At 44.9% G+C, this 20609-nt stretch overlaps 1 protein-coding gene across 1 annotated transcript in view; it reads left to right on the plus strand.

The window, feature by feature from the left end:
* IL1RAPL1 (interleukin 1 receptor accessory protein like 1) overlaps positions 1–20609 on the plus strand; it is a 376606-nt gene that overhangs the window by 244584 nt on the left and 111413 nt on the right. The gene's annotated exons all lie outside the window — the stretch shown is intronic.

Below are 20609 nucleotides of genomic sequence, written 5' to 3' on the forward strand. Positions count from 1 at the left end.
GAGATGTGTATATCGCCTCAGGCATTGGGGCATAAAGTGGGCAGTCTCTCGCACCTTGCATCTATATATTAACCAGCAAGTCATGGCAGGTGAGGCAGGGCAGACTTCCCTAGACAGAGGGGTGGACCAATGTTAAGACCAGGTCCCAATGGCCCCCTGTCACAAGGGAGTGAGTGGCGATGGTCAGTGCAGGCAGACCCCACTGCAGTCCCCAGGGGCAGAGAGGGAAATAACTGCCCTCCTGTCCTGTGAAGAAATACCATCACCTTCTTTCTGACCCTCACTTGGGTCAGCCCAGGTGACTCCTCTCCCTCCATGCTCCTTTTGGGTTGAGCTGGTCAATCAGGTGACCTGGCCAGATACATTTCCTAAGGGGAGGGGGGAGCTCTCTCTTCCTCCTGGCACGCGGATCCTGAAATTGCAGGCATGTACTCCAGGCAGCAGCCTGGTGATTTCTGTATGTAGAAACCTGGAAACCTGCCAGGAGTCTAGAATTAAGGATAGGCAAGTTGCATCTTAAAAGGGTCACTGTACCTAGTCTCAGTAAAGACTCAAATTGGTTTGTTTTGTTTGCTCAAGGTGTATTCTGACTCATCTCATTCAAGCCCCCCTGCCCCCAATCAATAAAGGTGTTGGGTTACATCCTGCATTGTTGGGATGCTGAGAAGAGCATGGAGAGAGAGAGGCCTTCTGCCCCCCTGCCTGGCAAGCAAAGCTTTTCTTTTTTATATATTCCCTCTGTTCTTCCTGATGCTACCTAGGGATGCTTCAGGCTGAAAAAAGCACACAGAAAAATTACTATGGGCAAAGCACCCCTTAGGTTTGTGAGGTCTGTGTGCCCCAGGCTGCACAGACCCCTGCCAGGAATCAGTGCCTGGGTGGTGGCAGCATTACTGTAGGCTTGCAGGGGTTCTCCCTCCCCTGAGTGAGACCTTTGAAGTGAGATTTTGGGCCTGACACTGAGGCAGGTGTTTCTGCATAGTAGCACCCCCTACTGTGCTCCCACATGCCCCCCTGCCTAAGGTGCTGTGCCAGCTGGTGTCTGGCCATGCCCCTGCCTCCGGAGTGGCAAGGGGGGAGCAACTGTGACAGGAGCAAGGTGGGAGCAACTGTGATAGGAGCAGCTGCCCCTATCATGGTGTCCTGAGTGAGAACCTCTTCCCGGGGGGTGGGGAGAGGTGGCATGCTGTGGGCTGAGGCACAGGCAAAGGTAGGGAGAGCACATTCCATTCACATCACTTACCCATCTTCCTCTGAGATGCATTATGGGCATGGACTGTACCTACTCTATGGCCCAGCTGCTCAGGGCTGCCCCTGACATGGGGGAGACTCCTGGGGAGAGTGAGCCATACTGGCACCCCCTCTATGTTGACACCTAAGGCTAGTGTCCCCCTAGCCTTATCCTAGTTATGCTACTGCTGGTTCTGCTACATTTGTGGATGGGAAGCCCAGGCTGTAGGAAACCCATGCGTGGGATTTTTGTGTGACCTCCAACCTCAACTATCTCTCATCTAGTTCCCATTAATTAAGAAAAGGGGATAAAGAAGTGGACTGGTTTATAACCAATCCTGAATTGATTATGCAGGTAAATAAGGGAATATGGCTTTCTTCCACTCCTCTTACATGACCTCTCTGTTTTCTGAAACCAAAAGTTCATGTGTTGGGTTAGTTAGTCATTTTCCCCCACCACGCAAATGGATGTGGACATTGGTGACAAGTAGGGTGTGCATGTGGGTGCACATGCACCCGTTGAGATTGGCCACTGCCAGTGGCGCCTGTGGGTGATCACCATTTGCCCCCCCCACCACCTGATACCACCAGCAGTGTCTGCGAGTGGTCGCCGATCGCTGCTGGCTGCCACTGATGCTGCCGATGGCATCTGTGGGTCGTCGCTGATCACCAGTTGGTGCTTGCCCCCCGACACTGCCATGGCTGCCTGAGAGAGCTCCCCACTCACCGCTGCCATGCCCCCATTGCCGACACCACCACTGTTGCCTACAGGCACTTGTCATGCCCCTGGAGCCTCAGGAGGCACTGTTACCAAATTTGCCCATTACTTTGGGGTGTGCTCATTTATTAGGGATAGTTTCTAGGGTCTTGGTGATTCTGTCAATGTGCTGCTTGTGTTACTATACGGAGCTGTATTTCTCCCTTCTGCAAGCCCTCACCCCCAGTGGAGCTATCTTGCAGGACTCAATCTCAATGGGACTGGGTTCCTCCAGTCACCAAATCAGTCATACACACAAACACACACAAATTAACGTGACACGCCTGACCTGGCCGGGCTGATCAGCATGGACAGGCTGACACCCTCATATGCCAAGAATCAGTTCATAAGAGCAACAATAAAATGCAGTCAGACACAAGCACACAGGTAAACAGAATCCCTCTGAATCCGGCTGGGTGTCCAGCTGACACCCTCATGGGCCAGCATTCAGTTCATAAGGGCACGTCTGAGTCAAACTGGGTCAATCAGCCTGTACAAGCTGATCCCCTTATGTGTTTCAAACTCAGCACGTCCCAATCTTTGGCCTCTTGATGAGCAGACCCCACAATAATTTGGGCTTCACAGGGATCTTTAGCATAGGTAAAAGAAGCGTTGCTGCAGAGCACGGGAGGAAAGAGAAGCAGAGAAGGAAAAATATACCCAACTACTACCAGTTTGACTATAAAAGTTATTTATTGCTAAGCATATGAAATATATAATAGTACTAGTAGTAATAGACATGCAAAAGAAAAACAAACACCAACAATGACAATACTACCCTGGTTTCACTAAGTATTTGGGGAAACTTAGCTCAAGCTTAACTGATACAGTTCAGGTTCAGAAGTTTATGCCTAGAAAGAAGACAGAGAACGCTGGGATCTCACCTAGTCCACGGTACTCAGGCTGCAAAGCTGACAGGCACAGTCTGTAGCACAGTCCTTGAAGGGAGAGATGATCTGTTCTTCCAGCGTCCCAAGAACGACAGGGGATGGTGTCAGCACAGGGGTTTTCTTCTTCTCCTTCTTTCCTCCTGCTTATACTTCTTTTCCTTCCTTTTCCTCTTCCTCTTCTCCCTCTAGCAGCACACACACTTACAGATTTTTATACCCTCAGTTCAGCTGCTTCGAAGCACCCTCAGTAGTGTAAATCATTGTCTTTTCTATTGACAAGGGGTTATCTGGTTTGGACCATCTCAGGAAACTGATTGATAATCAGGAAACACTTAAGATTAGGGAGTAACCCAAATACTTGGGAGCCAGCTTGAGATTCCTATGGGTGGCAGATATACTGATGGGATATCTCATGGTTTCTTCAGGAACAATAGATAGCTTGCAGCATCAGGATTTTGGATTTTTACTTGTTGTGCACAAGCCTCAGCTTAGCATGACTTTTCCAGATCTTACTATAGTCTTTTAACAGACTTAAAACAATTATTGGGGTGCTCATAACCTTTTGTGGAGAGGACTCCCACCAGTCGTCTCGGGAAAGATATGACAACACCTGGGATTAGGGCTCCAGCAGGCTGGATGCTGTGATGAACCCTTAACCATTGTTCAAATGTTGCCCATACCCCCTCTGACTCGGTCTCTTGCCTCAGCATTCCCTAACCCGGCAACCGAGTTTTAGTCAATCAAGTTTAAATAGGCCTCCCATAGTGGGACCGGGGAATGTACGGCCCGAGATGCCTATTAAACTTAGAGCTGTGTGTGTGTGTCTGGGGGGGAAAAGTCCTTAGTAAATCCAGATTAGAACTGGTCTGATAAATGCTGAGCTGGGTGTGTGTGAACATGGGTTGATTAACATTGGAAGCACAGATTCCCCATCATGCAGCGCTCTCCTGCTTCTCTGGTCCCAGAATTCACTGCAGTCTCTGCTTCAGGCTTTCTGTTTTCCATCTCTCATGTAAATGAGACCTAGGGCAGTTGATTCACTCGTCACCCTTATCTGGTGAGGGTCTTAGGTGCGTCTCTCACTGCATCTTAATCAGTTTCGTTTAGGTAGAGGAGGGGAGGGAGGGGGGGGGTGAGTCCTTTGTGAGTCAGACAGACTGTATCCTGTGCCCCGATTGCCCAAGAATACAGAGCTGAGATGTAACAGCACACAACGTTCATGGATGTGGAGAAGAGGAAGTAGATGGAATTTTAGCTCCATTTTCACAATATGGCAGGTAGCAGAGGTGGTCTGAGGTAGAGGTGGGGGAAAGTAAGCTGACCCTTGTAGAAGCAGTGACTTCTTCCCTATGAAGAAAAGGAAAAACTGAAAAGGAATTGTGACTGTTACACTTCCATGTCGAAGCTTGTGCGGGGGGAAGAGGGAGGAGGGGCAACTTCAAACCACACTTCACAAATGGCTGAACCTAAAAGCTCAATTTAGGTTTTAAATTACATATGTGAAAAAAAATCTGAAGTCAGTAATTGTCTAAGATTATGGTTTTGCCCTTGTTTTTTCTTACTGTAGTATGGCATGTATATTGAAATTGCTGATAAACCTTTAACTGCAATATTGGAAGCAAGTTCCATAATAACAAAAGCTGATTAGTTTTAATGAGAGCTATTCTCATTTACAGTTTCCCCAAAGGAAGATTAAAAACAAGCTATTTCAGTTATTTTTGTATGCATATAAATTTTACAGTAGTAACTAAAGTAGCTGGTGCTCTCTCTTATCATGTTATTTATTGATTTATGTCATACCTTTCACACACCTTAAAAAGGTTTTCCATTGAATAACAATAAAATAATACAAAGCAAAACATGGTAAATCATCAATTCCAATACACAATCACAAAATACAATAACTCCAATAAAGACTTGTTTTGAGTGGAACTTTGTGCACAAATACCAAATGAAAGAGATTTTTTCCAAACTGAGACCGCCACAAAAATGTGATGCATGAAGCTGTAGCTTGAAGACTTTGCTTAAACAAAATATCCAGTGAGTGAATGAGAATTAATTCTAATTTGACCTGACACAAAAAGCCATACTAATTAAACTCCACAAGAAGACTGGCATTGATATCTGAATCACTTTTAAATGAATTCAATGGACAATTTATACCTTATTTTTGTGTGTCTAACTTTACAAATCTGGGCCAAAAATTGTTTCTTATACACATGTTTTGAGAAGGGCAAATTAGCACAATTTATTAAAGACTGTTGAGCTGTACAAATTTGCAACAGCTGTGGATCAGGCACTTTATCCTTTGAATGTAGGTAAAATAAAAAATGACAACAGCTACAGTAATAATCAAGTAAACAATTGTATTTTGTGTTTAAGCATTCATTCAGACATAGAAAATCTCAACAACAACAACAAAAAAACCCCAACAACAACAAAAAACACTGAATTGCAATAAGAAGTTTCCAAACTGCAACTACAGCTAACTTGCATTAGTCAGGTCTTTAGCTTTCCGCTCCCCCTGCTTCCCCTCCTCCCTCTCTCCAATGCATGTAAACATTTTCAGTTAACTATTACACTCAGTATGTCAGGATAATTAGAAAGTTTTTTGTTTAGTAACCATAAAACAGACAGTGCATAACAATAAGCAATTATTCTGAGCAATTTTAGATTTTAACTTTTTTTTCCTACAGTAACTGGCCATCATTCACCCATCTCTGTTTTCATGTTTGCTTTTGAAAAATGCAGGTTTCTAATACAATCAAATCTTCTTCACTAGTAAATCTTTAATCATAGGTGTTTGTATTCACGCCTCAGTTAAGATATCTTGGTTTCTGAAATCATGCTGTTCCCAATTACCATTTTTTCCAAAATGCTTTTCTATAAACATTTAATTCCCATTGTATCTTTTCTTATGAATTTAATAGGAAGGAAAAGCTTGACATAAATATTAAGAGTACTGTAATTTTTCCGTATAAAAATAGTCTTCTGCATTTTGCTGGTTTTCTATACAGTGTGGCCATGTCTACATGTGCATTTAGTCGTGACTAGATATACCGCACATTAAGCTAACGCTTAGTAAGTGATTTTTGGCAGGTGGCTACATGTGCAGGGATCTCCAGCCCTGCCATATGCCCCTGTGGCCACCAGGGGGAGCTCCAGCCTCTGGCCCCACCTGCCAGCACTTTTCAGCCATGTCTGAAGCCAGACCCAGCTGCCAGCACTTGGCAGCCTTCATTAAAAGGAACCCCTGCTCTCTGTTGTCTGAGTAGCCAGTTCCAGTTTACAGGCAAGCAGCGTAGCATGGGCACGGACAGTATGAGGCATCTATGCTCCTGACCCATCTGCAGTCCTCAGCTATGGCTGTCCCAGTCCCTGGCCCTTGGAGCACTTCCTCCCTCTAGCCCACCTGCTCCACTGCCCACACACCGCTACCCGCTTTCCACTCCCAGAACCACTCAGGCCGGGCACATGTTTGAAACAGAAAAACATTATTGTCTTCACAACACCCACCCTCATCCCTCCCCCCTCAACACGTAGAGCACATTCCCTATCAAACAGAGCCTCTCTACTACCCTCCACGCCCATCAACAATAAAATCCTTCTCCCTAGTGTCAAAACTATTTACAAGAGTCTCAGTCTCTGTCTGTGAGTCCCAGAGTGGAGGGCCAGGGGAAGGGGTGGCGATTGGAGCTGAGAGGGCCCTGCCCCAGTTCAGGACTTACCACATGTACAGGGATGCTGAGGCTGGTGGCTCAATGTGGGCCTGTCCATTGGTGATAGCATCCAGTTGCACCCAGTGCCCGTGGCCCATGGTGCATGGTGGGCTGGTGTCCAGCCAGGGCCTCCCCCCACCCCCCGACCCCACAGGGAGGGGCTGGCACTTCTGATGGCTGGCAGTGTTATGGCTGTCCATTCTTTATGGCAGGGTCTGAGGCTGTGGAGCTGAACTGGCCAGGGCTTCCTGAGTTGCTAGTGGATCCAGCAGCTAGAGGGGTGGTCAGGGCAGGGTGCTAAGCTCCCCACCAGAGGGGTCTGGGTGAGGTGGGAGCTTGGGCAGGCTGCTCCTGCTGATGAACACTTTGGGGTTGCAGCCTGGGTCCCAAGGTGCCAAAATCATGGTCAGCTGGTACATAAAGGGCATCGTTTTGCGGGCATGACTGGACTGATGATTGTGGTCAGTCATGGCCACCCACTGTGTCTACAAGGCCTTGATCTTTATGCAGCACTGATGTGCAGACCAGGGGTGCCCTCACTCCAACATGCTGCCTGACAGGGCTTCATTTGTGTGGGTGTTCAAGCACCTGTCCCATTTGAACTGCCTCAGCATCTCTGCATCACTAAAGAGTGCTACAAAGTCACCTATTTCCTCTTGGCTCCAGTTGGGGGCCCAGATGGATGGAATGGGCTTGCGCATGCAGGCAGGGCCAGGCCTTGACAGGGAGGAGGATGACACATTCATCCTGTGCCAGCTCTCTGGGCCCCTGCACAGCTGTCCTTGTGTTGCTGGCCTGGACAGCTGCCAGTAGCACCCAGAACAGGGGCACAGCATGGGACTGGGAGCTGTGCCACAGAGGCAATGGACCACAGCACCTGCAAGCACAGGACAGACTGCTGGGGGTGAGCAGTATCAGGGAATAAGTGTTGGCCCTGCTGCCAGAGACAGACAGTCAGCAGCCCTGGGAAGATATCAGGGCTGAGAAGCGGGTGCAGCAGGCTGCAGCCCTTTGCAACACCCACCTGTGGCCAAGCAGCAGTTCTGGATAGGTGACAGGATAGGAAAAGACAGCCTGTGACCCATCCAGGGGGGCAGACAGAGCCTTCAGTGCTCCTGGGGAGTGAACAGGCTCCTCCAGGCTCCTGTGCAGTATGCCCCAGGGCTCAAAATGGCTGCAGGATTCTATAGCCTACAGCTAGGGAACGGGTGGGCAAAATGTGGCCCGCAGGCTGGATGTGACCCACCAGGCCATTCCATGGAGCCCCTAAAAATTTAGAAAATTAATATTTATCTGCCCCTGGCTGCCCATCATGTGGCCCTCAATGGCTTACCAAAACTCAGTAAGCGGCCCTTCGCCTGAAATAATTTCCCACCCCGAGCTAGGGGCTGCCACAGAGGCAGCCGTGCCCTAGGGAAGGAGAGGCTCCCTTGGGCTGTCCTCTGGCTATCCCCCTAGATTCATAGATTCATAGATGTTAGGGTCGGAAGGGACCTCAATAGATCATCGAGTCCGACCCCCTGCATAAGCTGGGGTCTAGATGACCCCAGCTAGATACTCATCTAACCTCCTCTTGAAGACCCCCAGGGTAGGGGAGAGCACCACCTCCCTTGGGAGCCCGTTCCAGACCCTGGCCACTCTAACTGTGAAGAAGTTCTTCCTAATGTCCAATCTAAATCTGCTCTCTGCTAGCTTGTGGCCATTATTTCTTGTAACCCCCGGGGGCGCCTTGGTGAATAAATACTCACCAATTCCCTTCTGTGCCCCCGTGATGAACTTAAAGGCAGCCACAAGGTCGCCTCTCAACCTTATCTTGCGGAGGCTGAATAGATCCAGTTTCTCTAGTCTCTCCTCATAAGGCTTGGTCTGTAGGCCCTTAACCATACGAGTGGCCCTTCTCTGGACCCTCTCCAGGTTATCCACATCCCTCTTGAAGTGCGGCGCCCAGAATTGCACGCAGTACTCCAACTGCGGTCTGACCAGCGCCCGATAGAGGGGAAGTATCACCTCCTTGGACCTATTCGTCATGCATCTGCTGATACATGATAAAGTGCCATTGGCTTTTTTGATGGCTTCGTCACACTGCCAACTCATGTTCATCTTGGAGTCCACTAGGACTCCAAGATCCCTTTCCACTTCCGTGCCACCCAGCAGGTCATTCCCTAGGCTGTAGGTGTGCTGGACATTTTTCCTCCCTAGGTGCAGCACTTTGCATTTCTCCTTGTTGAACTGCATTCTGTTGTTTTCTGCCCACTTGTCCAACCTGTCCAGATCTGCTTGCAGCTGTTCCCTGCCCTCCGGCGTGTCCACATCTCCCCATAGCTTTGTGTCATCTGCAAACTTGGACAGAGTACATTTCACTCCCTCGTCCAAGTCACTGATGAAGACATTAAAGAGTATCGGGCCAAGGACCAAGCCCTGCGAGACCCCACTGCCCACACCCTTCCAGGTCAAAACAACCCCATCCACCATGACTCTCTGGGTGCGATCCAGCCAATTTGCCACCCACCGGACTGTGTAGTCATCCAAGTCACAGCCTCTTAACTTGTTCACCAGTATGGGGTGGGATACCATATCAAAGGCCTTCCTGAAGTCTAAGTATACGACATCCACCCCTCCTCCTAGTTGGTCTAATATAAGGTATCATCTCTGAACCAAGAGTTCTAGATTTTTGCATTCCCTGTGCTCATCTACATGAATTTGAACAAAAACATGTCACATACCACAGTGTGTCAATCCTAAAACTTTTCCTGCAATTAATCATGTGTGTGGTTACCGTGTTAGACATGGGGTAAAATACAGTGGAGTTATAGGTGGTACCATCCTTTGTACAGATAAAAAAACAACTTTTCTCTCATTTTTACTACCTTGGAGGCCTTCATGCAGCATCCTCTGTCCAAAGACTTTGAAGCACCTTGCAGGTATTAACAGAGGAAATCTTATGGCCTCGCTGCCTAGCAGCCATTACCAGCTCCATTTCACAAATGGAGACACCAAGGCTAGGAACAGAAGTTACACACAAACTAGTTTAAGTCATCAGAAACTGGCTTAAACCTGTAACAGAACATAAATTCAGTGCACATAAACCAGTTTCAAAATGGCTGAAAGTGGTTTAAGATAAACCTGGTTGGATGTAATATCAGACTTAACTGATTTGGGTCAAACCAGTTTATGAAACTTCTGTCCCAGGCTCCTTCCTGGTTCAAGATAAATCACAGTCTCCCAGTATCCCAGCACACTTTGCTGTCCTGGACTGGGCTGTCTGCGGATCATTTCCTTAAGGCACAGCCACCCTTCTTGGGCTCCCATCACTTCAAAACTCCTACTCTGCAGTGCGTCCTTGACTAATCGCCTGAGTTCATTGAAATCAGCTTTCCTAAAGTCTAGCACTTTCACCCTACTAGTTACCTTACCCCTAGTGGCAGGGCAGACTAGGCACTAAACTTAGTGCTGGGTCGCATCTACACGTGCGTTACTGCGCTTTAACTAATCATGACTAAATTTGATACTTGCATGTGCAGATATAAATTTAGTCATGATTACCCATTTTTCTGCACAGCAAGGGTGCGCATGTGTAGCCGCGCACCCGTACTGCACAGTAACCCAGGCTAAGGCGCAATAACGCATCTCACGTACACGTGCCCAGTGTACATCTACACAAGACACTACAGTGCAGTATCAACGAGCTACTGCACTGTAGTGTTACCGGGCACTAACTGTGCGGTGATGATACTACACAATAGTAACGAGCTACTGTGCAGTAGCATTGGGCCAAAACTGTGGGCCAATGGTACTGCGCAACAATGCTGGTTACTGCAGTCATTTAGTTATCAATGACTGCACAGTAACAACTGTGCAGTTGGTTGGCTTGTGTAGACGCACAAGCGTGTGTTTGATGAGACTGATTTCTACACAGCCTAGAACTTTTTTGTTGTTTTTTTTTTGCATATTAGACAGTTTGAAAACATTAAGTTACATATACATATAATTAGAGAGAAAGAAATAGGCAGATTGGTACTCAATTTTCACTTAAGAATACTCACATCCTGTCTGATAATTAGACTGTAAGTCCCTTAGACTCTTTTGGACAGAGTCTAAGGGAATTTTCCATAGATATTCTTGCACAATGGAGTCCTGATCCTTGACAAAAGTGAGACCATAATACAAATGATAAGTGATAATAATTATTCACGTTGGTAAGAAAAAGCTTTTATATATCCAGGATTGTTTTTTTTTTTAAATACCCAATGATTAAAATATATATATTTAATTGTTTAAATCATAATAAATCTTTTCTTCATTCTTTCTTTTTAAAAAAAGCCATACACATACACACACACACATCACAAAATCTCATTTTAATACAAAGGCAGGGAAGGTTCTTTGAGTAGAGGTGATATCTTTTATTAAGCCAACTGAGTAGTTGGGAAAAAGTTCTTAGCAAGCTTTCAGGGGCAATCACCCTTCTTCAGGCACAGGAAGTCTGCTGCTCTGAGACTCCAAGGAGACTCAGAATGAGACTTTCTCATTCCTTGGAGTCTCAGAAGAGCAGAGATTTCATGTGCCTAAAGAAGGGTGATTGCCCCTAAAAGCTTGCTCAGAACTTTTCCCCAACTTCTCAGGCGGTCTAATAAAAGATATCGCCTCTTCTCAAAGAACCTTGCCTGCCTGTGTCCTTAGACCAATATAGCTACAACCGAAAACCCAGTTTAATACAAAATATGTAAGGCCTACAATGTCTTAACACATTATCAAGTATCAAGTCTGTAGCCTTGACACAGACAATAATGCAAGTGTAGAAGAGTTTAGAAGAAATCTAGAAGAAGATTATAAAGGCAACCTGAAATATTTAATGCCTGGGTGCAGTTTTCATTTGATGCATGTTTTAGCTAAAGACAGGGATACACTAGGATCCCAAAATACCTCCTTACCAACCACCTTGCTGCAACTCCAATTTTGAGTTATTTATTAAGAACCAGTCTATTCTGATGATAAGTTCTGGAGAAAATCACAACAAAATAGATGGAACTTACACAGTCAAATGTCAACGTCAGACAAAAAATAGAGAAGAAATGATGAAAATACTGAGATCTAATTCCCATAACCTTGGACAAATTGCAGAAATGTTCCAACTGTTACTGCTGATGTTGAAATTTGAAAAGGACTTTAAGAAAGAAATACACAACAACAAAGTTAAACTGCAGGCAGCAGAGAAGCTGATAGACTGAACACTTATTTAACCATATTTCCCTGCTAATATTTTTAATTCAGGGTACCAGGATAGATGCCTAACTGCTCAAAAAAAGGATGTTTCTGTGATGTGGGCATCTAATAATCACTCATCAGTCATGTCAGCCATAATATAGTTCAGAGCTGAATGTAAGCCATTCAAACAGTATATATAGTTTTCAAGAAAGTTTTACCATTGAATGGATAGAAGTAATTAGCTTAACACCTGGAACTGTGGTTTGTTGAAGTGCTAAAGCAATTTTGACAGCAGTCACTGCTTCAATAGGAACAGAAAGAACATTTTCTTCATTTGGACTAATTCATTCCAAGAAGGGAAATCAATGGGGAGTTGAAAAAGCAGGAAACTTGTCTTTTTCTTCTAGTCTATGAATAAAAATGAGAAGGGAAAGGATGAGACTTATTAGTTTTAAAGTTTGAAGGGCAGCCTGCAGAGCTTAGGAGACTGTCTCATTTTCAAGACTTAGGCAAGTAGGAACATAAGTTCTAGTCAATTTCACTTAGGCATATTTGAAAAAGTTCTTAGGCTAACCTGAAATGCACCATTTAATACACTGACTAGGGTTAATTACTCTATTCAGTAAATCACATAGTTGTAAATGTGAAACATGGTTTCAGAAGATGTCTTTTGCATCCAAAATTCATTTTTGTGTGTGTTGATAAAGTTCTAGTTACCATCTTAATGCAGCTGCCTGACAAAAATCATGAACATAAAGTTGGTTATTAGTAAATAAGCAATATATCATCTACTGTTTCTAATATACTACATCATAATATTAATAAGAATTTGAAAATATTAAACTATATAATGCTTAAATAAATGTATATAGTTGCAGTGTAACCATATGTAACAGGTAGCAAAAAGATGTGATAAAGTATAAAGTAAGTAGCCTCCATTTAAATGAGTGTACCCTGTATGTATAAGGCTGTGTGCTGGAAGATCCTGAAAATTTAGGAGAATTTGGACTCAGGACAAGATGAACTATTTGGATCAAATTTCTTTAGAATTGTTACTAGCTCTTTGTTCCCCCTGCTTATTGTTTGAGCCTAAATGACCAGTGGGCATGAAAGACTCCTCTTTTTTTAAAGGACATGCGGTTGAACGAGAGAGACACTCTTCAATTATGGGGTCAAGAGCTATTACACCCTTTCTTCATCCTTAAAAAAGTACAGAAGAATGAAATAATGAAAGGCTCAGGGACAGATGAATGAAATTAATAAGAACTTAGCAGCTCACTCTTTCAAAGATCTAGGACTAAATATGTTGGCTTATATATACAGTTAGATACATAAATATTTATCTGAATTTTGGGGGGAGGAGGGGGTTGGGGGAGAAAGGGGCAGGGGGGAGGAGGGAGAGGGTGATAATGTTACCAAATTTGCCCATTACTTTGGGGTGTGCTCATTTATTAGGGATAGTTTCTAGGGTCTTGGTGATTCTGTCAATGTGCTGCTTGTGTTACTATACGGAGCTGTATTTCTCCCTTCTGCAAGCCCTCACCCCCAGTGGAGCTATCTTGCAGGACTCAATCTCAATGGGACTGGGTTCCTCCAGTCACCAAATCAGTCATACACACAAACACACACAAATTAACGTGACACGCCTGACCTGGCCGGGCTGATCAGCATGGACAGGCTGACACCCTCATATGCCAAGAATCAGTTCATAAGAGCAACAATAAAATGCAGTCAGACACAAGCACACAGGTAAACAGAATCCCTCTGAATCCGGCTGGGTGTCCAGCTGACACCCTCATGGGCCAGCATTCAGTTCATAAGGGCACGTCTGAGTCAAACTGGGTCAATCAGCCTATACAAGCTGATCCCCTTATGTGTTTCAAACTCAGCACGTCCCAATCTTTGGCCTCTTGATGAGCAGACCCCACAATAATTTGGGCTTCACAGGGATCTTTAGCATAGGTAAAAGAAGCGTTGCTGCAGAGCACGGGAGGAAAGAGAAGCAGAGAAGGAAAAATATACCCAATTACTACCAGTTTGACTATAAAAGTTATTTATTGCTAAGCATATGAAATATATAATAGTACTAGTAGTAATAGACATGCAAAAGAAAAACAAACACCAACAATGACAATACTACCCTGGTTTCACTAAGTATTTGGGGAAACTTAGCTCAAGCTTAACTGATACAGTTCAGGTTCAGAAGTTTATGCCTAGAAAGAAGACAGAGAACGCTGGGATCTCACCTAGTCCACGGTACTCAGGCTGCAAAGCTGACAGGCACAGTCCGTAGCACAATCCTTGAAGAGAGAGATGATCTGTTCTTCCAGCGTCCCAAGAACGACAGGGGATGGTGTCAGCACAGGGGTTTTCTTCTTCTCCTTCTTTCCTCCTGCTTCTACTTCTTTTCCTTCCTTTTCCTCTTCCTCTTCTCCCTCTAGCAGCACACACACTTACAGATTTTTATACCCTCAGTTTAGCTGCTTCGAAGCACCCTCAGTAGTGTAAATCATTGTCTTTTCTATTGACAAGGGGTTATCTGGTTTGGACCATCTCAGGAAACTGATTGATAATCAGGAAACACTTAAGATTAGGGAGTAACCCAAATACTTGGGAGCCAGCTTGAGATTCCTATGGGTGGCAGATATACTGATGGGATATCTCATGGTTTCTTCAGGAACAATAGATAGCTTGCAGCATCAGGATTTTGGATTTTTACTTGTTGTGCACAAGCCTCAGCTTAGCATGACTTTTCCAGATCTTACTATAGTCTTTTAACAGACTTAAGACAATTATTGGGGTGCTCATAACCTTTTGTGGAGAGGACTCCCACCAGTCGTCTCGGGAAAGATATGACAACACCTGGGATTAGGGCTCCAGCAGGCTGGATGCTGTGATGAACCCTTAACCATTGTTCAAATGTTGCCCATACCCCCTCTGACTCGGTCTCTTGCCTCAGCATTCCCTAACCCGGCAACCGAGTTTTAGTCAATCAAGTTTAAATAGGCCTCCCATAGTGGGACCGGGGAATGTACGGCCCGAGATGCCTATTAAACTTAGAGCTGTGTGTGTGTGTCTGGGGGGGAAAAGTCCTTAGTAAATCCAGATTAGAACTGGTCTGATAAATGCTGAGCTGGGTGTGTGTGAACATGGGTTGATTAACATTGGAAGCACAGATTCCCCATCATGCAGCGCTCTCCTGCTTCTCTGGTCCCAGAATTCACTGCAGTCTCTGCTTCAGGCTTTCTGTTTTCCATCTCTCATGTAAATGAGACCTAGGGCAGTTGATTCACTCTTGTCACCCTTATCTGGTGAGGGTCTTAGGTGCGTCTTTCACTGCATCTTAATCAGTTTCGTTTAGGTAGAGGAGGGGGGGGTGAGTCCTTTGTGAGTCAGACAGACTACATCCTGTACCAGGGTTCCCCAAGAATACAGAGCTGAGACGTAACAATAACCCCTACAATTTTGGATTCTTTTTGGGAAAGTGGGACAAAGAAATGAGTTGACAGAGAATATGACTGAGGAAATAGTTTGGTATATTACATTGTTTATTCATCCTGGCATGAATTTGCATATTTGTAGCCCAGGTAACTTGGGTATATACTCCCCTTCTCCAATTGAAGGGAATTGTTAGCTGGCAGGTGTACTGTGGGGTGGGAACTGCAGGCTGCTCAGTTTCCCTCCATCCCTATAGAACCAGGCCAGGACAGTCAGGGGTCTTAACTATATACAAATGTATGTAACTTATTTATTTAATTTATTTAACGTAACATTAACTTATCACAAGGAAAAGGAACATGGATATAAACATATGTACTACATGTATGTATGTATGTATGTATACAAGATATCTAAACAACTAACATAAACAATACCCTCCGGGTAAATGCCATAAAACCTTACACCAGTGCTCCAGATACAGGTAAGTCACAGGTAAGTATCTGGTCTGAAACAGATAAACCCCAAAATAAACATAGGTAGCCAACAGATAAACTATAGATAAGTATGGGTGAACAATAATTAAGCCACGAATAAAAACAATTTACAACAGGGGGTCCCAGCAGAGCCCTAGGAATCTACTCATCTACTAATTTACAAACATGAGAGTTCACATAATATAAGGCATGACATCACACTACTTATGGCGCAAGAACCCCAAAGATAAACAAAATCGGGCGGGGGGGGAAGCAGCAATGCCCTTGGGCTTTTCCCAAGCCCTACGACGAAGCTGGTAACTTTAGGGGGCCCTCCCAGTGGGACCTCCAGTTTCAGGAACCCTTAACTAACCAGGGGCAACTCTTCTTCCCCTGTCGGAATCCTCTTTTCCCTGCAGCTCATGGCTTCCAGGCTGGGAGGCTGGCCCTCATCCTCTGTGCCAAGCTGCTGTCTCACCTGCAGTGGGCTTTAGATGGGTCTCTGTCCCCTGGAACAGGGCTTCTCTGTGCAGGACTTTTGGGGCCTCTGTAGCTCAAGCACCATCTGGCTCCCTGGACTCAACCTTTTGCTATGGGTCGGAGGCCTGGGCTGCTTCATACAGCACCAGGCTCGGTCCACTCCCAGACCCTCCGTGCAGCCCCTCCTGCACCAAGCTCCCAGCCTTGTTTCGGGGGTTGAGGACCAGAGCTGCCCAAGTGCTCCAAAGGTCCTACTCTGTGCACCAGCCTATGCACCATGTCTCTGACCTCACACCAGTGGTTGCAGACCCAAGCTGCCTCGCAGTTCCCAGGGTCTGGACGCTGAGCGCTGTGCTGCACGCTGAGAGCCTAGCTGCTGGAGCCGTTCGCCATTCCCCGCTGATGGAAGTTTTCAGGGGTGCTTCTGGGCTACTGTTTTGCCCTGCTCTTCTAAGCCCCGCTCTTCTCTCTTCTCTGTCCCGGATGTGCTCCCCTCGTGTTGGGCATGCAGCTCCTTTTATATGCTCCAGGGCTCCACCCCTGAAGTCTTCTGGACCTGAGTGTTGCAGTCTTCAAACAGGTCTGGTGGGGAGGCAGGGAGTTCCTTCCCCCCTCCCCTCAGGAAAGGGGTGCAACTTAACTCCTCTTGCTGCCTCCTGATTGGTGGATGGGTTCCACCAATCAAAACAGCAAGATTTCAAGCCTGGGACTCAACCCAAGCTCCAAAAAGCAAGCCTGCTACATATTATTTCAGTACCCTCTGGCATAGTGCTTTCAAGAGGCTTCAGGAAAGAACTGTGGGCCTTGTTACACCTTATGCTGAAAGCTGCACAAATGTTAATCAACTTCATGTTGTTTGGCATAGTGGAGCAGTCACATGTTAAGGCAATAAACCTGCTCTGACTGCCCCACAGCTGCACAGCTGTGATTTGCCACTAGAGGCTTAATGAGCAGGGGTAGGGCTAGGAGCTAGGGGAAAGGCTGGCTGCTCATGTGAGGCACAGCAAATGCTGCAGCCCCAAAGTGCCTAGAAGTTGTAGTTCCTCCCACTGCTACTTGGACTGGCTCTACCTACTGTAATAGTACCATGCATTTGCCTTCCTGACATAAAGTCTACACATTATAATCCATAACTGATATACCCAAGCACATGGGCACATTTGCATTGTGTATTGCGGGCACATAGGCATTCCAGAAACCTCCCAGAATAGATTCAGAGTTGGCAACCCTAGGCTACAATGCTCACTCTGCCAGATGTGCCCAGAGGGCGAGGCATTCTGCCCAGACCTGCTGTGCCCCTGTGTCCCCATTCACCCTGACTCAGGAGGGCCCTCTGCCTCCTGGGATGCTGTAAGACTTCAGATTGGGTGGAAAATCTCTGGAGAGTGGCCACAAATTAATGGAACTGGAGCAAAATTAGGTAGATTAGAGATAATCCTTCCCTGGAGTGGTGTAACATTAGACCAAATAAAGAGTTCTTTAAGCCACTTAAAAAGGTGTTAAGGCCAGTCCAGGGGTTAAGAGTTCCAGAAGCTGCCTAAAGTTACTGTGTAACAAGGCCCTTTGATTCAGTATCACAATTCCCTTGTTTACTTTTCTCAGCTGCACCAATAATATTTTGTGGGATGGAATTAAGGTTTTCCCCACCCTGATGATATGCCCGAAGGGAAGTAACACCACTGTGGTGGTCATTCTCCTTAATATGCCTGGTTGGGAGACCTAAGGTAGCTGCTCTGCAAACATATACACTATATACTAAGCAAGCGAACTGAGAAGCTAAGTAGCTGGAAAGCAGTATATAGAAGCTTGATAAATATCAAGACACTTCATTTCATGAAAATATAATAGTCAAGTCCCTCTACAGCAGTGGTTTTCAATCAGGATACTGTAGCACCTTGGAATATCAAAAGATCCTTTCAGGGGTGTCACATGTCCTATATGCCTCTGTTTCCAAGAGATGCATGCAAAGCTGAACTAGGAAGAGACTGCAACAGGAGCAGTCAGGCACTCCTGCCTACATTAGGTTTATTTTAAAAAAAACCACTTCTGTTTCCAGAAGATGGGATCAGATCAGGAAGTGGCTGTGGTAGGAGGGGGTACCCCTGCCTTCATTATGTTTATCTGATAAATTAGGTAAATTGAGGCAGTCCAACAACCAGAGTACTTCTAGATTCAGAAAAAATTTTCAGGGGAGCCTGGAAAAACACTGCTGTAGAGAGTATTTTCTAAGTTCCTTAAGGTTGTATTCAAGGGTTAGGTGAAACTTTACTAATATGCATTAGCAGAAATTTGAAATCTAATCCAGTTTGGAGTAAACAGTTTCATAGATTTCATAGGGCTGGAATGGACCTTCAGAAATCATCTGTTCCAGCTCCCTGCCCAAGGGCAGGAAGTCAGGTGGAGTCAGAGGACCCCAGCAAGATAATTGTCCAAGCACATCTTGAATTTGTCCAGAGTAGGTGCTTGCACCACTTCTTGGGGGAAGTCTATTCCAGACTCTGCATACTTGGTAAAAAATGTCTTCCTTATGTCCAGTCTGAAATGGTTTTGCAGCAGTCTGTAGCCATTGGACCTTGTTTTCCCTGGCAGAGCCCTGGTGAACAGACATTCTCCCAGGTCCTGATGAACACCCTGATATGCTTATAGGCTGCCACCAAGTCCCCCCAAGCCTACGGTTAGCCAAACTAAAGAGTCCCGTGCCTCTCAGCCTCTCCTCATATGGCCTGCTCTCTTGACTTCTGATCATGTGTGTGGCTCTCCTCTGGACTCTCTTGAGTTTCTCCTTGTCCTTTTTAAAGTGTGGAGCCCAGAATTCTTTATATATATAACCTCATAAGAAAACCTAAATAATAACCTGGATGTTTTTCACTAAATATGATTGACTTACATGAAAATAAATTTAAATAGAAACCTCAAAGGTAAGGGAAAAAAAACTTAGGAAGCTAATTACTTAGTTCTACTAGTAATAGTATATGCAAGTATTTCTAGTGCAGAAATATGCATCAACGCAGGGTGTGAAATCCTGGCTCTATGAATGTCATTGGGAGTTTTTTGCCATTGATTTACTATGACCAGGATTTCACTGAAAACCTCTGAACCCCTTATCTGCCATAGAAGCCCTATTTTGAGATTTTTTAATAGGATTTAAGTGGTACTTAAGCTAGGAGTAGACCATTGGAACAGAGGTGAATTTGATCCTACATGAATGTGTTGTACTTGCCAGTGCTGTTCTTTCACTGAGGATTTATAACAGCAAAGGTAGTTTGCCTTCTATAGCCACAGGTGTTTGCAGTGCATGGAAATACTGTATAACATTAGCTGGGGAGGGATAAAGTAATTAAAGAGCTGGAGCTGAAACAGGGTAAAATATCTATCAATGTATTTGTTCTGAGCATCTTTATTACTGATGTTTCTGTCACTGGTGGGTGGAGGTTCATCTAATTCTTTGTGACAGAATGGCAGGGGACAAAAAAGTGCTCTCTTGCTAGTCCTAGTCCTCCTCCTAAAGACACATAAATATACACATGATGAAAGCAGGAATAGAAGATTTAAGCCACATTTTAAACAGGTAGGAAGATACTTTGATGAAAAGCCAGATACTAGATCTCTGCATCTGTGAGTGATTGCAAATGCTCTCAGATCTTGATGTCTGAAAACCTGTAAAGATATTTCCCCCCTTCACTATAAAAAAAATCATGGAACATATTGCATATATATAGTACTGTTCAGAGTGTGAAGAGTGTGTTCACCCATTCCCATTCTGAAAATGTGCCAGTTCCTTGGTGTATGAAATGGAAAGCTACAGTAGGTTATAAAAATGTGATGGATGATTTAGGTGGCTGCATTCAGCTGTAAGCAATAAACGCTGAGCTCGGCAGAAACTACTAAAGGCAAAAACGCAAGTGATTTACTAGCAATTTAAAGCACACGAGATTTGTAATGCATGAGGCCCTCAGGCCCATCACTTCTCTTCAGTAATGGGAAACAATATTTTGGTGAAAAATGGCACATTTAATTTCAACCTTGTGCTATAAAACAGAAAGGCAGCCTAGTTTTCTTCTTTTTCTAAGAAGCAGCTGTGTGCATCTTATTCAAATTGCAGGTGGATGTTTGGAAAAAAAAAATCAACTTGGTATTATTAATATAGACATCCTGAATTTTGTTACTGGGAAAGAATTAATTCAAGGCAGTTAAAACCAGTTACTTGATCTTACTGATCACCAGTTCATCCAACAACAGGAGAATATGGCCAACTTTACCACAGACCTTTTCGTGATGTTTAATAAATCCTTCATTCTGGCTAGAAAGATGTTAGAAAGTATTAAAATGTCATCTGTTTGGCTTATGATTTATGTTAAATCCAGTAAGTATTTTAGGTATAGTGTCTATTTTAGGGTGTGGGGAGAGGGAAAGA

The sequence above is a fragment of the Alligator sinensis genome, unplaced genomic scaffold, assembly GCF_000455745.1.
Source record: "Alligator sinensis unplaced genomic scaffold, ASM45574v1 scaffold746_1, whole genome shotgun sequence".
NCBI lineage: Eukaryota > Metazoa > Chordata > Crocodylia > Alligatoridae > Alligator > Alligator sinensis.